Source organism: Aphelocoma coerulescens, chromosome 2 (genome assembly GCF_041296385.1).
Source record: "Aphelocoma coerulescens isolate FSJ_1873_10779 chromosome 2, UR_Acoe_1.0, whole genome shotgun sequence".
NCBI lineage: Eukaryota > Metazoa > Chordata > Aves > Passeriformes > Corvidae > Aphelocoma > Aphelocoma coerulescens.
In genome coordinates, this window is record NC_091015.1 from 18,003,789 (window position 1) to 18,027,764 (window position 23,976).

General features: G+C 39.7%; 1 long non-coding RNA gene across 1 annotated transcript; it reads right to left on the reverse strand.

Annotated features, from left to right (window-relative positions):
- Positions 1-367: 367 nt before the first annotated feature.
- LOC138105628 (uncharacterized) lies at positions 368-14,447 on the reverse strand. The gene is made up of 3 exons (XR_011148579.1): positions 14,325-14,447; positions 804-863; positions 368-676 (listed from the first exon to the last, which is right to left on the reverse strand). It is a non-coding gene; the product is annotated as an uncharacterized lncRNA (long non-coding RNA).
- Between the last annotated feature and the right edge of the window lie 9,529 nt (positions 14,448-23,976).

Genomic DNA, 23,976 nt, shown 5'->3' on the forward strand with positions numbered 1-23,976 from the left:
AATTTCTACAAAGAGTTGTCTCATTCCTCACAAAACTCACCTTGCTGTTGTCTATGGTAGCACTCTTCTGTTCAAAATCCTCTCCAAACACAGACTGATATTCATTGCTATACCGCACATTGCAACTTCTGCCAAACATTCTTGTGGGACTACTAAAAATTGTGGAAGTATTAAATTTCTTCTGAGCTTTGGAACTTGATACATTTAATTGCATTCTATCACAGATCTATCTATCAAAGATCTGCTACATATTCTGAGGAGGAATGCCAGTAAGGCAAGCACTTGTTCCAAGCATAGAGTCCCTCCACACTCAGGTCTGGAAGTCATTACTCACAGCATGCCTAAGCAGGACTTTCTCAGCACAAACTTTTATACATACCGACAGCTTTTGTTACAGATATGAGGCAGGTGAGAAGGAGGGAAGCAATGGTGATATCCATGTGATAACTCTTAACCAAAATGATCTGTGCCCAAAAGATAACTCTGGTCTCAAAGCTGCAATACCAAAGCTGCAATTGCTGCAGGTGATAGGACAGCTTTGGTTTTTCATTACTGTCATCACACATTTTGGTAGAAACTAAAGCCCTCGCCACTGGGAGCAGTGGGTCCAGGAAGTCTATTCCTTACTCTGTGGGATATGCAGCTAAGACAAATCCAGCCTGAAGTTGCTCCATCCCTGTGTATAGGACAGAAACAGCACAAGCAAGAGGAAAATGATCCGGTAGTTTACAAGCACTCAAAGAGAAGAGAGCTCCCAACACCTGAGCCTTCCCTGCTGAACATTCAATTTCAGCCAGGCTTACCTGGGTCTGGCATGCAATTCCCTCACAGCTGCAAGGATTCCAAATGGCCTGCAGGAAGACCTGTAACGGAATATTCAATATCCAAAGGATTTTACTTCCCTTCTCCATACAATAGGAGCAAAACAACAATAAGAACTCAAAAATTTGTACATCTTTACTGCACTTAGCTCTGAAAATCAAGAACAGAAAAGCACAGAAAATTACAAATTCTTTCTCTTCCTGCAGAATATTTTGGAAGTTACACACATGTGAACACTTTGCTTTCATTTTAACTCAAATAGACAAGCTACTGTATTTTTTGGATTTCTTGTTCCTTTTCTTCACTTATTCTCTATCCTTACTTCACAATTTATTTGTTTAACGTCTGTTAATATAGCATAGGTTTAGCTTTTTTCTCTTCTATGGCTTTATATACCAAAACAACCAGAAAACATAAATATGGTCTTACTCTAAACTTCATGTCTTTTCAGCTTTCTTTGTTAAGCATACATTTAGTTTTTCCATTTATTATAGAGTAAGTTCATGCATATTTTAAAATATGGAATTTAAAGATTTTAAGAAATTATTTAGACAAAATCCATTTTAAGAGAATAGTCAGCAATATTTGGAGATGCTGGAAATGGAAGTTGAGACTATCATGTTAAAAATAAAGATTATTTATTCCAACCCAGAGTTAATTAAAAATGCTGAAATATATTTTTTTTCTAAATAGATCAACAAAAGAGCTAATTATTGCTGTTTATACAGGTGTCTGAGTGTTGGTTGTTCCATGAGGGTAGGGAGGCCAGTCATCATTTGACTCCAGATCTTCCAGGATCCTGTAAGTACCTGAAACCCCATTTGTTGTTCGGCTGCCTCTGGTTTAAATCCTGGCAATTCTTCCATGATACCAGGCAATGTTATGGTATTTTTCCTATGATGGGCAATGTCCCTTACATGATAAATGTGCCGTTTATTTCACAGGTTTTCAAAGCAACTTTCAGGCAGTAAAGCCTTACTGACCCTTCTGACTCTGAAAGAATCTGAGCCAATTATATAAAAGTTGAATCTCTTTGCCAACTCCATTACCCATCCAGCTCTTTCTGTAAACAGATTATCCAATTTTATACAGTTTCTGCACTGGCCACTTTTGGATTTGAGTTCACAGAGTGAAATTTGGGGATTTTCTTCTCTTTCCAGCCACATAAAATGTTAATATCTTGAGAATGTATCACACAAACAATAAAAAAGGTTTTATGAGGATGGTGCTAAGATGAATAGCACCCCTGAGATGTGTTGGTGTTTATTAATAATAGGCTCATTTCAAGCACTGAATATATTTTTGTGTGACATAAAGTGCCCTAGCAGAAAGCTGCTGCCATGCAGAGCAGCCCACGCCTGGCAGCCTGTTGTCAGAGCAGGTGAAAAAATGGCTTGGGCTGGTTAGATAAGGCTGCTCTCCAGAACCATCAGGAGACGCACTAATTCAGTGCTTCCAATTTATTTGCAGATTCTGTTAGCTTAGTCCATTAATTCCAATGTGGATTAACAATTTGACTGAATTTGTAGATAAGGCAGCCTCATTTTTTGAAGTGCTCAGCACCCAAAACATTACTTGAAATCAATGGGTTATGGGAGTGTGCTTAGTACCTCTGAAAATTAAGTTCAAAATTAATTGTAGATGTAAAACCAGTGGCAAATAATTAGTTTGAGCATCCTTCTAATGAAGTCAATGACTACATTTTTATTGATGTTATTTGGTATGAATCAAGCTCCCTATCAGGAGTATATCCAGTGATTTTAAAAAATGAACACTTTCCATCTTATTTAAAGATGCTCTGTAATGCATTCTTATACCTTACCATGTAGTGCCTTTATCAAGGAGACTTCTAAAATTTTCTACATTAAGGCTAGTGCATACACCAAGGTCTTTCTGTTTACTTCTGCAAACAGATAACAAAGCTATAAGCTTCTTTTAATGAGAAACTGGTGCATATTATTAGAGTGCAGTGGTGTTGTTTTGAGACCCATTCTGCTTACAACAAATAGGAGGGATACATTAGAAAGGTCTTCCAGAACTATCAAAAATTTTGGTGAGAGATAAATGTGAGACACATTGGCACCGTCTTATATGAAATCTACCACAAGACATGTACATATTTCAGTTGCTGCTTAGCCCTTATTTGCCTGCCTGCACCAGCCCCAGCAGGAAAAGGTGATATGTGTTTTAAAGGGGTCTAATGCATTCTTCAGGAGCAAAGCATGAAATTTAACCCTTGGATATGGAAAGGGCATATTTCTAGTAGTGTCATAGAACTTCATATTTACAGAATTAAAGAATCAATCCACAGGTTGGAAAAGACCTCTGAAGTCATCAAGTCCAGCCTCTTACCAAATACCACCATGTCAACTGGACCATGCCATGTCCAGTCTTTCCTTAAACACCTCCAGGGACATTGACTCCGCCACCTCCCTGGTCAGTCCATTCCAACAATTAATCAGCCTTTCTGTGAAGAAATTCCTCCTAATGTCCAACCTGTCATGTGACTTTTATGTGAAAAAAATATGTTAAGACCCAGTTGCGATAATGCAAATGTCTGTAATTTCTCTTCAATATATTCAGTAATTCAAAATACATCAAGGAATTCAAGTTTTAGCAAATTGGTATGGGGCTTAAAGTAATCACAACAAATCTTTATCTAATTCCTTCTTACAGAGAAGTAGGCTGTCCTTTATGTCTTAGCAGAGCAGGGCAGACTCTATGATTGTTCAAGAGGAATTTGGAGTCTCAGGTAGAGAGCACCATTTTTAGAGGATCTCTAAAGCTTCTGTTAGACTTGGATATCCAACTCCTAAAAAAACCCCACAGAAGTGGGAAATTCCTAGTGAAAGATTGTGCTCCTGCATTTTGTTATGTCCTGAGTAGAAGCTTATTTTTCTTGGTCCTCAAAGTGCTCCTTGCAGCACATTGCAGCAGTGTAAGGGGCTTATTTATGGCTGGGGACTGGTCTGAACAAGGAGGTAAAGGGTAGCTATCCTCTTTAGCTCCAAGGTGATGCCTTGTTAAGTGCTGAGAAAATGTTACATGTTCACAGCTTGTCTCCTGGGTGTTTTCCACAGGAAGCTCACTGATGGCTATTTAGGCATGGTGAGAGGTTGCATAGTGTGTCATCTATTTGTATGACTCTGTACAGCATTTTTGCAGTCCCTGTGCTGACACACGTTGTGCTGCCTGGGGTAGACATGCCAAAAGTCTCCTCTTCCCCGCAGAGCACCACAGAAACAACCAAGAGCAAGTAAAGCACAGCATCTTTTTGTCCCTTTTCAGGGCCCTGCGAGGTGCTTCTCCTGCCTTTTGTCCCTCTTCCTCCCTCAAAATGAGCCAACACCTCCCACCCCCCAAAAAAAATTCCACCCCCAAAAGCAAAAACACCCAACCCCCCAAAAAACTTTGCCCCACTCCCCCCAAAAAATCCCAAACTCTCAGGAAGGCATCTCTTAGAGGGCGTATAACAGTTGATTGAATAAGTCATCCTCATTCTCATTTGCAATTTTCTTTTTTCCCCTTCGGTTCCCCATTTTCCTCCATTTTAGGTTATCTCTAGTTTAATTAAAGTTAATTCAAGGACTGAAATTACTTCATATTTTACAGTCCAATTCTATTTTTGCCTCATTTGAAAGGATAGCTTTAATTCTAGGAGCGAGAAAAATCAGAAAATGGGGCATGTGTGACTACACTTTTTCCCAGAGAAAGCAAACACCTCTGCTTATTATGGATCTATGCATTAAGACACGGTCACTTTAAAATGTCTCCTTAGACTGTAAGAATATTTTATACCAGGTAATTCAGACATCTTTATGTAATGCAAGGATCTGGCTAATGTTAACATTCATGCAGTGATGACAGAACATATACTCTTCTGCATTTTGACTTTTATAGATATCTACTCTAAATATTCACTCTTCAAGTTGGAAGAATGTTTTTAACTGTGTTTAAAGGATTGGATCTTTCACTTGCCTTCAATTTGGGGAAAAGGGAAAAGGAAAGTCATTGCTAACTTCCCAAGTTTCAAGAGAGATGAATCAGACATTGGCCTAGCATTTTCCCATGTGGCCACCAAAAAAGCGCAGGCGCAGAGGAGAAACACATATCACCTTTCTTCTGTTGGCAGCTGAAAGCTTCATTTCTGAATAGCATGGGGGGAAAAAAAATCTCTGTCTTGAGTAACACTCAGCAATGTCTTTGTTGTATTGATTAGTCATACAAAACGCATCCAGCACAAAATACATTGGTGCACTGGGAAAACTGAATTTCTGTGAAAAGAAAACTCAGGTTATAGTTCACAGTGTACAACAGTTTCATGGGAGAATGAACAGTGCAGATATCTGAGAAACAACTGGAGTGTAAGGTACATTTTAGAAATACCTATCCTGACATTGCTGGAGTAAGATGATCAGCAGCCCTGTTTCTGGCTAATTCTTTGCAGGATTTCAGTGAGAATAACCATGCAAGTCCCTGTCTTTTTGGTTCTAAAGACAGCTTATCTATTTACTGCAGCTGAAAGCTCTGGTTTAGAGGTGTCTTGCCTTTCTGCCTTCTGGGTTTTGTTGCTGGTACCTCAGTGCTCATTCTCACACAGACTTGCTTCACCATTTGGTGGCCTAATACCCAGCATTTCAATAAAAACCATGCTCTACCCCAACATTATACCATAGAAAATAACTCAGTATTAAAGAACTCAAGCTCTAACAGTTGTATTTATCAGTGTATTTCCTAGTCCGTTCTATAAAATCAGAGCTTGAAAGAGCTCCTGTCTACAGTACCTTCTTCATTCAAATCCCTCCCCCTCCACAGACTCTTAGGTGTCTCACGTAAGACAAGCCATGAAATAATTAACAACAGTTACAATTTGCTGAATGACTTTGTGCTACTTCATGTAAAGCCAGCTGATTCACTTTCTATGTGACTGATTTACCTGAAACTGAAATAGGAAGAATATTACTTGTTAAAAAACTCATCACTCTTCAAACAAGATCAAATAATGCAGGTCTACTTTCAGTGGCCATCCTTTGTTGACTGTTTACAGACAAACTTGTTGGTTATATAATCTGTCAACGAGATGTTTGCTTTTTTCCATTAATTTAATTAGGTTTTGATAGATTCATCAGTTTTCATCTAAATTATTTTTGGTGAATTCTAATTGGCTCCTGCTGTGGCTTGGCAGCCACATAACTGATCATATGCCTATTTAATCCACTCATGGGATATTTAACAAATTGTTAGCTATTTCACTGTGCGCTGAAGTGTAGCTCTACCAATTCTTTTTTCCTGTCACGCTACTGGGGCTATTATGACAGTCCATTATGTGATTTATTTTGTGAAATAAATGTGGAGCATTGCAAAAACAACAATACATCATAATCTTTACCCAAAATAAAATAAGGTCAAGAGACATCTCTTTGCTTGTACATGCAAAACATTAATACCTTTCTTTCCAATCTGTGGACAGTAGTTCACTTTTTCTGACATTAATGCACTAAGTAAGACATATTGCAGTGAAATAGTTATGTGATAATTCATTTTATCCTTCTAAAATAAGTACTTAATTGGTTAAGAGGAAAAGGAATAGACCTATTTATCAGATGTTTAGGCTTGTCTACCTGGGGAAATAGCCTGGAATAGTTATTGCATACTAACTCTTCAGGAGGACATTCTTAATCCATAGTGAAATTGTCCCTGTGTGTTTTGTACTTCCCACACTGGGAATGAGTACAGACTGATTGTTGCACTTTAAATTCACCCCCTGCATTTATTCTGCAACAACTGCCCCACACAGACAATTTTTTAATGAAAGTAATGTAAGGAGTTCAGAAAAAGAGCTGTAAAGCTTAGTTCATCTTTTATGCAGTAAAATGCCCACTCTCCTCCCCAGGATGCAGCTTGCTAGGCAGGACTAGATATTACTTGGAATGTGGAAAGATGTTTCAAATAGGAGTGCCTGGAGGTACAGGTCCATATCTCCCCCTTTTCCTCCAGCTGCCCAAATCATTTAACTTAGGTGGTGTTGATTCTTCTCTTTTCTAGTTGTTTGGGGGGCCTTGGGGGGAAAGGTTGTTTTGGTTGCTTTGGTTCTGGTTTTGTTGTTTTGTCTTTTTCTATGGGGCATAGAGAAGAGTACACATGATGCTCTGGAATTTATGGTACTTGCTTCTGTTTTTCCTAGTAGAAGGTGAGTTGCTTGTGTGCTTGGTCTGCAGAACAGTCCTGCAATACTTCAGCTCCCTACTGGAGATGTGGCACTCACTCTTCCTTCTGCTAGCGCAGAGAGACCTAATCAGTGAAACAATGGTTTCTGGTCAGACCTGTCAGCGTGCAACTTTGGTTTTCACTCTCCAAAATAAATCAGGGTAATGATGCCTGTAAAATTGTCTGAAATTTTGAAAGACAAACATGATAGATGTGAAATCATAGTAAATCACCCTCTCAGTAGAAATACCAAGTTTTCTCAAAATGTGGTAATTTCTGTGTGACACAATTCACATAATATCAGACTTGGGAAATCCATAACTCAGGTATCAGAAAACAAGACAGAGCTGTCAATATGCTAGTTCAACAAAAGACATAGTCAATCTTTGCTAGAATTCATATGCCATCAGAGACATACAGCAGCTTCTGCATATCCATGTTTTCTTGACAGACTGTAGTAGGTGAGTACACAACAAGTGCTGTAAAGCACTGTCAAAACAAACCATTAGGGATGACAGACCCCAGAGGATTAAGTCATGATGGCAAGGTCAGTGGGATGTGAAACTTGGCTAATGATGTCATGCCCTTGTCAGCTTGCATTGGCTAAACACATTAAGGTTTACCAGCAAGCCCTATGGCTTAGTGAGCACTGCTAAAGGGAATTTCGACCTGAAGTAGGTCAATGTGAGCAGAATACAAATACTTGTGCTGCAAAGACTCTTGTTGAAAGCCTGGCACTGCTAAAGCCAATGGATCTTGGCCAGTGACCTCTGAGGCCAGGATTTTGCCTTTTGGCTTTTGCGGATATGACATTCAATTAAATCACTTTGCTTCTATTCTGTAGATTGGGTTTCATCATATGTCATAAGACATTTGTAGATTGCAAGCTGTGTAGCAGGGAACAGCATCTCATTAAAGATTTGTACAGATACCAGATTAATGGGACCCCAGTCCTTTCAGGGCCACCTCACACATGCTGAAGAACAAAGCAATAAAAGAAAGCTCATCCGCAGTGCAAGAGTGATCCTGCTGTAGGAATCAGCTAACTTTTATCATCTGAAAATAACTGCACAGGATGCTCTGTGCAGCTGAGCAGAGAGGTGTGGGCAAGGGTCAAGGGAGCCACAACCAGCTTCCCCCTGTCAGAAAACATTACAGTGAGCAGGGCTCAGAGGGAGGAGATGTCTCCCAGCCGAGACTGAGCCACTCTGACAGTTGGCACTCCAGAAGCCAGCCAAGTATTTCCAAAGGGTAAAGGGGCACTGAAAGAGTGGCTGGACAACAAGGCAGGGTGAAAGTGGGCTGCGTCTCTTGGAGAGACAGAGATCAGTGGTGCATCTTATGCTTCAGATAAGCACCAAACCTTGAAACTCTTGTCTGGCTCACAGAGGTGGTGATTGTGTTTTATAGCAGTTTGGTTTGGTTTTGAATCAACACTCAATGAACAAGTACTAAAGCTAGTTCCTTCAAACAGATTTTGTTTGTTGAGGGCTTTTCTTTTACTTCCAGGCATAGGCATTGCTAGGTTTACCAACTGAGCAAAGCAAAAATATGCCTCCACAGCCAGAGCCACAAAGGCCAAGGAGCAAACATGCTCATCCTTAAGAGGCCATCAGCAGAGATTCTCAGACCATACAGAGCCATGTTTGAAATGTTGTACAGGCAGTATCTCCGCCTGAAATGTCATCGAAACACAGGTCTGCCTAGCTCTGCTTAGCACATCTAAGGGCAGTAAAAGGGAGTAAAGGCAGTATATTTAGTCCTTCATCAGTGTGTTCTGTTGTCACACCTTTCAAAGCACACTTCTAAACTTCTCCAAATTTATTTTTAGAAACGTTTTGACTCAAGAACCTCGAAGTTCAGCAGAATCCCAATGGCCAGTGGCTATGAAGGGGTTATGAATCTCATTCTGACACTCACATCCAAGCTCGGATTCCAATACACTTTGGGTTTTCAGTTTTTTTTATTGCAAATACACAGTTTCAAAGAAGGTTAAGTATTTAAATTATACTTCATCATTTGCTTTAAAAAAAAAAATTATCATTTTTTTTCTCCTAATGAGGTAAATAAAACAAGGTAGAAGGAGACAGAATTGACTAATTCTAGAAAAGTGAGGCCATTTAGTCAGCTAAAACTATAGAAAATTTTAGAACTGCCCAACAGGGTAGATGCCTTACTTCTGCTAATGTTAAAGATTATTTTACTGTCAAACTACCAAAAGAATGGCAATTTGAAAGATGAGAAATAGAGTATTATTAGTGCCAGTGTCAGAAACTGTTCATGAGTGATATTATTGCAAATGAAATCAGACACAGACAAGTAGCTAAGAACAAGCAGGTTTCAGAGAAGAAAAATCTTATACTTCACAAAAATTTATGTCATTAAACAGTCTAGATGTGCATATCATCTCTAATAATATTCATTTAAGAAAGAGAATTTCATGGCATACAGTGACCTCAAAAGGTAGTTAGAATTAGGGAAGAGTAATAATCTTCTAGTGAGAAGGCAGATGCTGTCAATCAGGAAAAATCATGAGTAAAAAAAGGAGCACAACAGGACCAAAAAGTACAATTTTGTTTGCTATTGCCTCAACTTTTCAGGCTGCCCATGAACAGGCCCATGAGACAGACCTGGAAAAGGGACACTGTGAAGTTCCTGGGATTGAAATGTGAAGTTCCTCCTCTGAAACATCAAGAGCCATATTTGCTACTGACTTAACCCTCCTCCCAGTTTCTGTGCACACACAGATAAACCTCCAAAGCAAGGAGTAACAGGGTAGATAACGTGCTTCAACAAGACCAACTTCAGCAAAATTTGAATGATTGTGAATATCCAAAAGCAAATAGGAAATTCTGGGAAATTTACTTACATTGTGAACAACCAGAAAGTAGCAGAAATAAAGGTATGAACAGGAAAGATTTCTAGGAATATGAACATTTCCAGTAGGGTAGAGAGCAACATAGAAGCTTTCTGCCAACATGTACAAAGATGAAGCTACAAAACAACAGAGGATTTTTGCCATCAGCAGGCAGAATAGAAGCATGCCCAACCACAACACACCCCCTAGCACAGAACAAGAGCCAGGAGATTATTTTACTTCACAACAGCCTCTATACCAGAAGTTGAGGAGAGTAGCCAAGTTACCAACATAGAAATGCTTAAACAAAGGAGATACTAATGACCAGGAGTAGCCAAACTGACTGGGGACTGGGCAAGTACCAAACCAGAAGTACAAAAAGTTAAACAGCAAATATCAGCCAGAAGTCAATATGGGGGTGCAAAGGGGTCTGTGGAAGAGCAGTGGAGCAACCAACTGCCATAAGCATAGGTGAGATACAAGTCAGATATAAGCAGATGAGAGGAAAGGCATCCAAGTAGTTTCATCTAGCTAAAGAAAGAGAAGACTAAAATACTACTTTTATGCATTTTACAGAAGCAACTTGTCACACTTATAAAGAAAAAGGCATCTAGTTATTTAGCATAAAATAATGTGTCAGAGAATATGTAAAAATATTTTTACAGAAAAAAATCAGGTTATGCTGTATAATTGTTCTTGTAGATATGTATGTAGGACCAAAAGAGTAACAAATTTGGTGTAGAAGTATGTTCAGTTGCAAATCCATATATTTTCAGGATTATGAAAATCAATAAGAATTTTCCTTTCTTTGCTGAAGTAAAAATACAAAAAAAAAAATCAAAATTAATGCCTTCAGCAAAGTTCCCTTGTTCCTCGTTTCAGGCCAGTAAAAAAGAGTTTGAAGAACAGTTTTCAGAGGGCATAAAAACCTCATAATTAATCATTTCTTCAAACACATCAGGAGCAGGAAGCTACAGAGTTTGTAGGCCCATTAATTGATCAAAGTACAAAAGGAACTTTCAGAGAAGATAAAGCAGAGGAGGAAAATTAAATGATTTTTTTACAGCCTTGAAGGAGTTCGGGGAAATATCTGGGCTGGAAACTTTCTTCATGCATCAGAGGGGATATGTCAAAGGAACTATTTCAGAGTGAGTTCATTAGAAGAATCCATAAAAGAAATTGTCAAAATTAAGGTAAAAAATTGTCGGGTCCAGATGATTTAAAAGCCAACCTACTAAAGGAAGCTGCAAGGCATTAGAGCTGTCATTGCACTGCAGGAATGGAGGATGGCAAAAGTGATGACAAATTTTTAATGTATACCTGAAGAGCTGTAGCACCTCCTAGTTTGACAACTGTATCAGGAGCATGGGTAGGACTTAAATCAGAGGATATTGGGAAAGTGCACCCCAGGGAAGGAGCTTTCATAGAGGGGAGTCATGCCTTTCAAACCAGACAAAATTCTCTGAAGGCATCCAATAATAAACCCAGTTAAGAATGTGGGCACAAAAAGGCAGAGGAATGGCTGTGCTGTGTTTGCTAAGAATCCTGTCTCCAAAAGTGAATGCCTAGGAAAGAGAAGACAACCAGGACAGATGTACAAGATGTTCCTGATGAGTTCTCCTAGGGCTTCCAATCATTTTAACTTCATGAGCTCTTCAGGCAGCCTTTATTTCTATACGTTTAGTAACCTTCAATGGATTTGTGATCTGTGAACTAGACCAGTCTGTCCCCAGAATCCACAAATACCAAATACTATCCACACTGTGTGTGGCAATGAACTTTGAAACTTAACTACACATTGCACGAAGAATCATTTTCCTTTTTTAAAAAAATTCCTAAGTATGCCTTATAGAAACATCCTTCAGTGTCTCCCACTTCAGGTACAAGAAGAGATAGTGAACAAGCAATTCCTACCCTATCCTACACATACTGATTGGGATTTAATCTCTGGAATTCCTGAAAAGTATTTGACAATGTCCTTCACCAAAAACTCTTCCAACTACAGTATAGGAAAGGAACTCCTTTGAGGGATAGGTAAAGAGTTAAGGTTTAGAAAATGAGGAGTAGGAATAAACAACCAATTTTCTCAATGCAGAGAACGTACCAGTAGAGTCTTATTGGGGTGTATGATAAGTCTGCCCTGTTCAACACACTTCTGAATTACCTGGAAAAGGAGATGAATAGTAAGATGGCTATGTTTTCTGTTGATAAGAATTTAGCTCATGCCAGAAAAAAAAGAAAGAGAGAGAACTGCAGGAAACAAAGTGACTGAATGATTAAGTGGCAAATGAAATTCAAAGTAGATAAATGTAAAGTAGCATGTACAAGGAAAACAATCCTAACTTTATATACATGGTGATAGTCTTTAAATTAGCATTCAGGAATAAGATCTTGGAAATATAATAGACAGTCTATGAAAGTGTCAGCTTAATGCTGAGGAGTAATAAAAAAAAAAAAAAAGTAAATTGAATGTGAGGAATTTTTAAGAAAGGAAAAGAGAAGGGAGAGAGAGAACATCATCCCATGCTGCATAGATGTGGGGCTACCACACCTTGAATACTGCGGGCAGTTCTGGTCCGCCCATTTCCATCGTGTACAGCAGGTCTGAAAGGGGGTCAGAGGTAGAGTATTAGGATGACAAAGGTATCAAATGGTTTCTGCATCTGAAGTGATTAAATAGTCCAGGCTTTTTCCGTCTGAAAAGAGGTGACAACAAGGCTGTAAGAAAGGTCTGTGAAATCACAAGTGTATGGCAAACATAAAAGAGAATCTTTTTTCACTGGCTTTTCTAGTGCAAGAATCAGAAAGTATCAAAGAAAGACAAAAGATGGCAAACTCAAAACAAAGAAAAGAAATAAAGCACACAGTCAGCTGCAAAAAGTCTTTCCATAGGCTTTCACCAGAACTTCCCAGGCTTCCCAGAGTGATGAGTCAAAAGAGGAAAATTTAAAAAATCAGTCCAGATATATTAAATATGGAGAAAAAATGCGTAGCCCAGGAGCTATGGGTCATCAGAAGTTGAGATATTATGCTGGGGAAGTGTTTATGGCTTCCCTGGCTTTGTACTCCTCTTAATGCATCAACAGATGACTGCTATCAGAGAGAAGATAATGGATTGAATTAATATTTTGGCTGTACGGGATTGTGCTCAGTCAATACACTCATGTGCTCAGTCAATACACTCCATCTTTTAAGATTCACAGATAGTAAAATACTTTTATTTTTCAGTCTAGTACAGTAAACCTATTTGGTGTGGGCCACACTGACAGACAGTGAGCATAGAACCCCACTGGACTATGACAGTGAGGGTATTTTTTCAGTGGCACTTTATTGTTTCACACTTGAAAGCTGAAAGATCAGTTGTGAAAGAAGTAAGTGAACAAATTGACACAGGAGAATTGCTTCAGCAGGAGGTCTAACTGTAGCATGTCTTCAAGTCTTCATGGCTGCTGGAGATGGCCAGTAGTGTTGACCCTGGCATACTGATTAAGGTGCAAATGGAGTTCATATCATTCATTGAAGACATAGTTCAGTGGTAGACATGGTGGTGGTGCTGGGTTAATGGTGACACTTACTTGATGATCCTAAAGGTCTTTTCCAACCTGAACAATTCTGTGATTCTACAATACGCAATTTTAACCAAATCAGATATCAAAAGGGTAGCTTAAGTTTTGGTTTATCACTTTGTAGTAACCACAGAGTGCCATTTACAGAGCTCAGAGTTCAAACCTTGCTCTGCTTCTACTGAATTCAGTAATACTAGCTGGAATTATTTAGTGGCATTGATGCCAGAGAGTCCTGGTTCTTTTCTGGAGTCCCAGCTGGGAGGAACAGCCAAGGGGTTTGTAAATGGGCACATCAATGGCAGAGGTACAGAGAGCCTGAGAACAGGTCAGGGATTTTATAGCACTTTCATAGCAACAAGCACGACCGAGACGCACATGGGAATAGCACTTCTTAATGTTTCCCCCACCAAAGAAATTAAGAGCTACAAAATGTGCCTGGGTTTGCTTTGCTTTCCTGCACAGTGTGTGATGGAGCAGGCATTGCTCTTCATGCCAGTGGAAAAGTGGGGACTGGCTGGGAAGTGTTCAGTGCCACAAGATCAGGACCCCAGTGCACACAAGTGTCTGGCACATGCTCCTGTGTGCACACACATCCCCAGCAAGGAGGGAGCAGCAAGCAGGCTGCTTCTCCTCCCGGGCAGAGGGCACCTCCCCACAACTCAATGCCCTTATGGGAAACTCCTCAGGCTGGGCAGAACCTCTGTGCCTATTTACTGGGTATTTACTGTACCTACTTACAAAATATCTAGAGTACTTTCTTAACCTTAATTGCACAGGGGAGAGGAACAGCTCATTAAATTGTGATCAACAAGATTGCAGACAGAATTTAAAACATAGTCCTACTTTAAGCAGTATGTGCAAAGTCATCCTACCTCATATCTCCAGGCAAGTTTGACAATCCAAGGACCATCCTCATCACAAAGACAGCATTGTTTAAAGTTTTCAGGGTTACAGTGCCCTAGCAGCTCCAATTACCTTCAGCTACAGTTAGTGTTAAGCACTCCAAAAATCAGGGCCTTAAGGGCTTGATTTTGGTTGGTTTTACCTGAGATGCAGCTGAAAATGCTCAGCCCATTTATCCCATCAGTGGGAAAAGACACTGAAGTGGTTTGAAAATGAAGGGAAACTATGCTAGAGCTTCCTGCTAGCATCTTAGCAAACTTCCCAAACAGGAATTTAAGAACGCAAACAACTCGTGGCTCAAAACTGGCAGCGTACAAAGTCTCAAGGAAAAATGAAATAATGTAAGAAATCTCTGTGTGTTCTTTGCCAGATAATTAAAAAACATCCTGCAAATTGTTCTGACATGTTTTTGAACTCGCATTTTATTCTATGAATTGATGTTAAACTGTGACCCTTTGCTGGGCCATTTGCAAATAGGAAGATTGTCACATTAAATCATTCCAAAATACAACCACATTTACATTCCAATTTTAGTCTGCATTTCCCTAGTGATGCAGACAAAATAAGAGTTTTCTTTAATTGAAGTGACTCCACAGAATGCTAATGAACACTTTACTGAGTTTGGACATTTTTACAATTCTGATGTTCTTATTTTGCTGACAAAAAAAAAGAAAATCAAGGATACAGCTGACCTCTTCTAATGTCCTCCTCTTCCATGGAAGGAAGTACACAGGAAATTGTTTTGGAGTTTGTTTTGGTTTTTTTAATTACAAAGGTTGTTTCACTTGTCTGGATATTAACAGAAGGTGATAGGACAAAATAGGAATGAGCAAAGATATCATGCCTTTGTGTTCAGATTTTGCCTACTAATAGAATATTTTTCTGAGAGCACAGGCTGTGCTGAACTTAGAAAGCAGAAATGTAGTTTGTTCATTTCTATAGTGGCGTAAAGTTGGCCTTCCTTATCACTCTCTATGACTACCAGAAAGGTGGTTGTAGCCAGAAGGGGGTCAGCCTCTTCTCCCAGGTGACCAGTGACAGGACAAGAGGACACAGCTTCAAGCTGTACCAGGGGAAGCTTAGGCTAGATATTAGAAAAAAATTCTTCACAGAAAGAGTGGTTCGGCATTGGAATGGGCTGCCCAGGGAGGTGGTTGAGTCACCGTCCCTGGAGGTGTTTAAAAAAAGACTTAATGAGGCCATGGTTTGGCTGTTAGGTCACAGGCTGGACTCGATGATCTCAAAGGTCTTTTCTAACCTAATTTATTCTGTGATTCCTTTCTTTTTAAGGCAGACTTCACAATAGACAGAAGCAGAAAATGTGAAGGTTTTTCAGCACAGTGTTTTGTCTTTACCACTTGACAGATTTTGTTTTCAGCAGAAACGGTGATTAGGCCAAATGCTCCTACTTGCATTATATGCAGTAATGCACACTCCTGCAGAGCAGAGCAAGGTACAGCATAAGAACAGGGGCTTGTGCTCCAACTTTGCACAGCTGCTGCCAACCCTGGGCAGCAGATGAGAACTCGCCCAATGTGTTTACCTTCCACATGGCACAGCCAGCTCAATCCAAGTTGCTCCTCCTGCCAGAGCACTTGTTTCTCCACCATGACACTGCCAGACTAACTCCTCCCTCCTGTCTCCAAAACCCAAGGTGTATAACCAAATATGTCCTATTACACAATCAATACAAATGAGTATTAAACAAACCTTAAGAGTGATGAAATGCAAATAACATGCAAGTAAGTTATTCTCCAGAGTTTGTCGAGACAAGAGTCATGTCCAGGGTGGACGGTCCGGAGACAAAATGGAGAAAAGTCAAGCACCGAGGAGAGGGAAACAAGTTGTTGATACCTCAGTTGTCTTGAGCAATGGAGACTGGTGAGCATCAGGCCAGGAGGCCTACTGGAAATCTCCTGGAGCCCCAGACTGATCTCTCTTTCAGTCTTTAAGCAAAACAGCCATGTTATCATCCTCTTTAGGGAGAGCAAGATCCTTAAGCTTTGTTTTAGAAATTTCAAAACAGAGCATTGTTATGAAAAATATTTTTCTTCGTTATAGCATTTCCAATCAAAGTCTGGGAGTTAAACAGTTTTAAAGAAATGGAACAACAGACAAAACCAAAATGTTTTGTGTCAGTATTTCAACCAGCTCAAAATCTGATTGGAAAGAAACATAGAATCATAGAGTCACAGAATCACAGAATCATAGAACCGTAGAACCGTAGAACCATAGACTCATAGAATATGCTGAGTTGGAAGGGACCTATCAGGATCATCGGTTCCAACTCCTGGCCTTGTGCAGAACAATCCCAAGAATCACACCATGTACCTGAGAGTGTCCAAACCTTTTTTGAACTCTGTCAGGCTTGATGCTGTGACCACTTCCCTGGGGAGCCTGTTCCAGTGCCCAACCACCCAACCTTTTCCTGATATCCAGCCTAAGCCTCCCCTGACACAACTTCAGGACATTCCCTTGAGTCCTGTCACAGGTCACAAGAGCAAAGAGATCAGTGCCTGCCCCTCGTCTTCTCCTTGTGAGGTTGTTGAAGACCACAATGAGGTCTCCCCTCAGTCTCCTCTCCTCCAGGCTGAACAGACCAAGTCACCTCAGCCTCTCCCCATACAGCTTCCCATCCAGATCCTTCACTGTGCTCATGGTCCTCCTTTGGACACTCTTTAATGGTTTAATGTGTTTCTTATATTGTGGCACCCAGAACTACCCCCAGCACTCGAGGTGAGGCTGCCCCAGTGCAGAGCAGAGTGGAACAATCCCCTTCCTTGCCCAGCTGGCAATGCTGTGCCAGGACACACTTGGCCCTCCTGGCTGCCAGGGCACTGCTGGCTCATGTTCAACTTTCCACCAACCAGGACTCCCAGGTCCCTTTCCATAGTGTTGCTCTCCATGCCCAGAAAGGGACATTGAGTAGGAAAACCTGTTGTGAGGGCAGCAAAAGCACATCTGAATAAACAAGAGCTGACACAGAATCTTCACTCTATTGCCTAACCAAAGTGTGTTACACATTCAGAAAGCCAAGCTCTTTCTCTTTATCATGTCCTTGTATTTCCGTGTTTAATTCGGAAGTAGAAGTCATAAAAAAACCAGAGAGATGTTATTTCACTTCCCCACAATCAAAGGACAAGTGAATCTTTGTGGGAAACCTTCCTCTTGAGCTGCCAGCTACTGATGTGACAGACAGAGAAGCTCCCCTGAGATTTAAATACACATCCACAAAATTTTGCTAACTGTCCAAATACAGCATTTAAGTGACTACTGATGTTATACAGAGGTTTTCAGCTATAAGAATAGTCTCAGTTAAAAAGGGAAAAAAATAACAAAACAAAGCAAAACAAAAGCAAAAATAAAATTAAAAACAAAAACAACCAAACAACTACAACCTTTCCACGCTTAACATTTTCTTCAGGCTATAAGATATGACAGTGTGGAAAATGTAAAATTCTTCACCTCTTTACTTGATAAGCCATCTTGCATTAAAACAAGGAGAACACTTAGTGTTTTACCAGCAGACAAGTGTGCTGGGACAAGGTATTCCTATAGCAAACCGTTCTTAGGGCAGCAGAGGAAGGGCTTGCTGGCATCAGCGGGCTCAGCTGTTAGCTCGGCACAGACATTAACAAACGTGTGCAGCCTACTATAGGTAATTAAATGTTGAAAGGCTCATTTTGGAGACCAAAGCCTGCTAATTCTCTGCCTTGAAAATATGCTTGTAACAATGACAGGGCTTTTTTTAATTCTAGCTTCATGTTAGCATGAAGTGCAAGGTTATATCACACTTCAATTGATTAAGTGCTGATCGCCCTGGTAGACAGATTTGATTATATTGCAAGTATGAGCCTGGAGAGAGTAATTAGTAGTTTCATCCTCATTCTGCATCTCCAGTTCCACATTTAGATCATGAACAGAGCCTTTCAGGCTTCTTAATTTATTTTTACGAGATATCACAGATACACAGCTGTTTGGCAGCAGATATAGAAGAAGGTGCATTTGTGAAATGTATTGAGCCCTTAATTATTAAGGCATTTCTTGTTTTGGTGACCTCCATCCTTTTTCAAGTCTGTAGTCACAGTCAGCAATAGCTGTGAGAGAAATGGAGCAAAGACAGCTAAACTGTTTAGGCAGCACCATTAATGCTGACTTTGATGCTATCTTCACCTGTTCACTTTCTTCTATTTAAAATTGTCACGTGTCTGGCAAAGCACTCAGGAAAGTTTACATTTGTCCAGTTGTGATTTTCTGGACACAGATTTTTGTCCTTCACTTTTATTCTTTTGTCTTGCAGGGTCACAGACACAAAACCAGGTTGTGAATTGTATGCTAACCTGATGTTAATAAGAGATAAGAATAGACTCTAACATCCAGGCTATCTCTATAAAATATTTCAGTGTCTAGTACCCAGTAATGCACAGTATAGATGCAATTTAAAGTGGTGACAGGAAGAAAGAAAGTATTTAAATACTTTTATAAGTAGCATGATTATAAGTAACCCCAAAAGAGGATCAAAGATTTGGTAGGAAGAATTGCTGAACAAAATGGAATATGCATAATTAGTAAGTAATTTATCAACCTCATCAGATTTACTTAAATGCCACAGGTGGAATGACAAACTGAAATATAATTCATGGGACACTACAGGAGTGCATTTCTTTCTGCCAGTATTTTCTTCCAACCAGTTTGGGGCTTTGAGTGCAGAACATTGGGTCATTTCCATATTTCCCAGGCAACAACTCCTACCTGACTGGCAACAGTGATCTATCTTGACTGAGCTGTAGCCTCAAGAGAAATGTCTTCTGGATTTCTAACATCTACATTGATAGCAAAATCTCCCTCTAATGATTGCTTAAAATCTAGAAATATATATTCATTTCAGAAATATCTTTCCTGAAGGAGATTTTTCTTTATTGAAAACATCAGTTGGAAATCACAAAACAGGTTTGAATATTACTTAACACATTCTTGTTTTAAAAAGTCATGTCAGCAATGTGCCACTGTCCTAATTACTGCAGAGAAATTAGCAAAGAATTATATGCAAATAAATGAAGACAATCAACGTTATTAGCACATTTTGCTAGTCAATCATTTCAATTGCTTTAGGCTGTGTGACAGTATTGATATGGGAGAATCAGCTAAAAAAAAGCCAAGATAACTTTATCATGTGAGTACCCATCATTTGCATAAACATTTCAAATGTTAGTGTTGAGCCACGCGGTGTCAAACTGGGCTGGCTCTGGTAATCCATATTACCTACATTATGAGCATGGTTTGGTATGAAAAGTGGGGTTGGCAGTTCAATATATCCTATTTTTTGGCTTCTTCTAGTGCATGTCTATACAGCTAAGATATTTCTATGTTGGGTTTTTTCTTCAGGCAGTATTGGTTACTGGGACTGTCTGGTTTGAGTGTTGCTGCCTAAATGTTTCTATCATTTCAGGATGCAAGACCTGGAGAAATTTGTTGTTTTACTAGCCTTAAAATTTCTGATGACAGAAGAGACAAATCTGGTGCTGCCATGTTTTGACACAATGGATGGTTCCTGCTTCTGAGCTGCGCTTTTTTAGGCCTGCAATAAATCTCACCAGATCTTACTGGGTTTTTTAATTTCTGGGAAGAAGAATGCTGTTTGTTCTTGTTGGGTGGAGACTTCTATTCTCACAGCACAGTTTCCAAGAATTCACTTTTCTCTGATCTTGCTCAAACTGCTCCAGTGACAGGGAGGGCACTGTCCCCTCAGCATGACTCACAGCCTCCAGGACACCCAGCCAAGGCAGATTTGTCTTTCATGGGTGTTCTGGGCTTGCTGCTGAAGTGGAGATTACTCAAAGGCTGGAGGAAGGAGAAAGAGAAAAGTTTCCTGGGAAAGCTGAGGCTTGATGCTGGAGGAGAAAAATATACTGGCTGCCCAAATGGAAGGGGCCTGAGCCAGAGGGAAAAGCAGTCTGCAGCAAAAAACAGGATGTGACCAACTGGCGAAAGAGGAGTAACTGGGAGCTCAGGAGAGCAGGAGCCAAGTAGAGAGGGAGCTTGGGTGGTGGGAGATGCAACTCACTGCTTAGAGAGGCCGTGGGACTGTGGGGAAGGTAGGAGCAGCAGCAGCAAGGTAAGCTGAGGCAGGCACACAGGAGCAATGCCAGGCAGGCAGGCTGTGGGCCAGAGCGGAGATGCCTGAATATTAATCCTGCTGACACTTGCTTTTTTGTTCACCACAAATACTTGCTCACTTAATAGCTCTCCAGAGATTCGTTCTCCCCATCTGCAGGACCGGGTTCTTGGGGACTGTGGTTCAAGGGAATGACTTCAGGATTTAAACATACATACTTAGTAAGACAATACAAATGTAAGACTTTGACTGTGGTACAGTTCTCATACACACACATACTCAGCTATTATTTTAGGACTGTCTCTCTCATTGTACCAATACTAGCAAATTAAACAGTTCAAAGGAGCATCCCCAGGCACTGGAGCCATCAGAGTTGCCTCCAACACAAGGCTGGCCTGTGCCGCCTCCTACTCTCTCAAACCATTCCTAGACACATTTTGGGAGTTAGCATAGCCTGGGTTCCTACCCATGAAATGTGACACCTTACCCCAAGGCCTGAGGGAATTTAGTAGAGGTGGGTCAGCTGCCCTCTGGATCCAGGTACCATCCTGGGCACACTCAGTTGACAAGTTCAGACACAGCTTTTACAAAACACTGCAGTCAACTTGCTATTCATCATGCTTGGTGGGGATTTTATTATTTTTGTGTGTTTTTTATGTACATTATGTTTTAGAAGAGAAAAAATTCCAAAGGCTAATTTTTCTCAGTTTTGCCTAGCTCTAATTAAGTTCTGGGAAGCTGGCTGAGACTGAGTATCCTCAGAAACTCCTTACAGTTATTGGAATGTGAGAACATAGTATGTAGTGATGTATCGTACAGCTCCAGAATGGTGTCACCCTTACAGTAGTAAGGATTATTTCTTATAATACTTTCTATTATTTCTAATATTGGATCAAATCATAGTCATAATTGCAAAGAATTGTGATGTTCACTTTTGTCTTTGTAGATTGGATCCTCCTACCCATGACTCAGGTCTATACTTGGAAGATTCCTTTGTTCATGGGAGCTCTAAATTCATTCATTAATTTGTTCATTCATTAATTCGTTCAGGCACCTCCTCATGAACTCATCCCTCATAATGTTCCTCCATTTTTTTCCAACGGGTCACAACTTCAGGTATTGAAATACTGAACTACTGAATACTGCTTCTCACCTGTGAAATGAGAATGACTTGATTTTTACAGTTTATGGATTATAAATAACAGAGGCGTCACTGTTTTCATAGCCTGCAGAATCACCACGTATATGTGCAATGTATAGTGTTTCTAATATTGCAGATATGGAACAGCAAGACTCTTCATTATATTAAAGCAGGTCTTCCCCATGGCATTTTTTATTTCTTTTACCTCATTATTCCATTAATGAAGTTTTTAATTGTTGCAGGATTTAAAAAAAATTGTTAGGTGTGTCAACATTTTCTTCTGCAGTTCAGTGATATTTTGTCTTTTCATTCATCAGACTGTTAAGAAAAATATTTCTCTATACATATCTTTTGTCAAAGAAGCTGGTTTTATTCATATTTTTCTAGCCTAAATCACAAGTTAAAAGCATATGACTGAATACAAGAAGAATCAGGATATCTTGTACTTCTTCTTACATGGGAAAATGACATGAAATTTGGAAAAACAAAAAAATATATACTTAGATGCTACAAAAAGTATAACCACATATGCTGGGTCTTTATTTTTCTTGCTTCTCCTCTTTCTAGACATAGCTAATAATTTATATACAATAAATTGCATTTACATAGCAGATTCACTGGGCACATTTAAATTCTAAATAATTGCCTTGAACAACTAGGAAAATGCTATAGTAAGAACAAAGTAGAGGAACTACTCAGAGCATCTTCAAATCCTTAAAAAGGAAAATTATTAATGGCAATTGCCCAATTAAGGTAATTACAGTACCAGTATACAACTCCCATACATGTCAAAGGAATGTGTATTTTCAGATGAAGCTAAATGGTTGTATGGCTATTAGGATCATTTTATGATGGTGCTGTAGCTGAGACAACATCTCACAACAACTTAGATTTATGTGTCTAATAATGATCTGCTTTGATACATATTTTTTCTAAATTGGTGTGGCCTTTCTATTTTCTAATGTAGATTGGTGGCAATGTGTTTGTTTTAGCAGAGAGGCTCTGCTCCATAACACTGTTTGTGCAGACTGTGCAACGTTACCCACTAAGTGTTTACTACATGGGGCACTAAAACTCAGATTTATGCCACATCTTTAGAGGTGGTAGTCAACTGCAGTTGCTATTACAACAATTCAATTTTTGTATAATACACAGTAAACCTCCACTGAGAATGGTTTTATACTCTTTTAATACACTCCATATGCTGAAAGAAATAGTTTGAGATTAAGAGAGGCTTATGGTAGACACTGGCTACACTTCTTGTTTTCATTTGGAAACCCCAGAGGCCCATAACAGCCCCATGCCAGCATCACACCCCAGCTCAGGGGCTGGCTGCCACCTCTCTTCACCATCACATGTAGACCTGCACAGGGGTTGTGCAGGCCAAAAGAGATTTAAAGTCACCATCCAGCCTTCTCTGGACCACTGTTTCTCACATCTTTGCCTCTCCCACCCAGTCTCCCATTCACCTCATACATTTCTTGTGTTTTCTTTCCATGCCCCAGTTTTGGACTATCCGATATAAAAAACTGCAATGAAGAAACATCTCCTCTTATACTTCTGCTCTTTCTCTTATACTGGCATATTTTTTAATATATATGCACAATTATGGATCTATGCTATCTTTCTTACCCATAGTCCTCCAATTTCTGTCTTGTTTTTATGTAACTTAATAACATGTTTGGCAATAAAGGAATATAAAATATCCTTTTGCATTGAAAGTGAAATTTTGAAAGGAGACAAGCCAAAAAAATATCAAAGTTATAGATGGACTCAGCATGTCAATTACTGACTTTGGAAAATCAAAAGGTAGTCAACATGTCCCTGTACAGAGGAGGGCAAATGTACCCCTATGCTGGGCAGATATGCAGAGAACTATGTATCAAACTTAAAAAGCAGTTTCTCATGCTGGTGACCGTGTGAAATTTACAGGAAGGGGCAGTAGCAAACTGGTTTCTGAGGCAGGCTCTGTTCCCAGAAGAAGGGAATTGCCTGTGCTGCTGGTTGGATAAAAGTAACTTCAGCTAGGACAGATCACAAGAAACAGAGCAATCCTCCAGACCTGGAGAGAACAGTATCACCTCTAACAATGCAGCATAAATCCAGCTTTTAGTTTCCAATACAGTAAGTAGTTGGTGACTAATTTTGTACAGGTTGCATCAACAGACATAGCCACAAATCTGCAGTATAAAATATGAAAGCCCAAAAAATGTACCTAATTTTATATATTGGGCAAATCAATACACCAACAGTCACGGACAATCCTGAAGTAGCGTTGTTCAAAGACCAAGAAGAGCCTGGCTGCAGCATCCCAGAAATATCAGAGCTAAGACAGCAAAAATTTAGGAGAACCAGAAATGAAAAT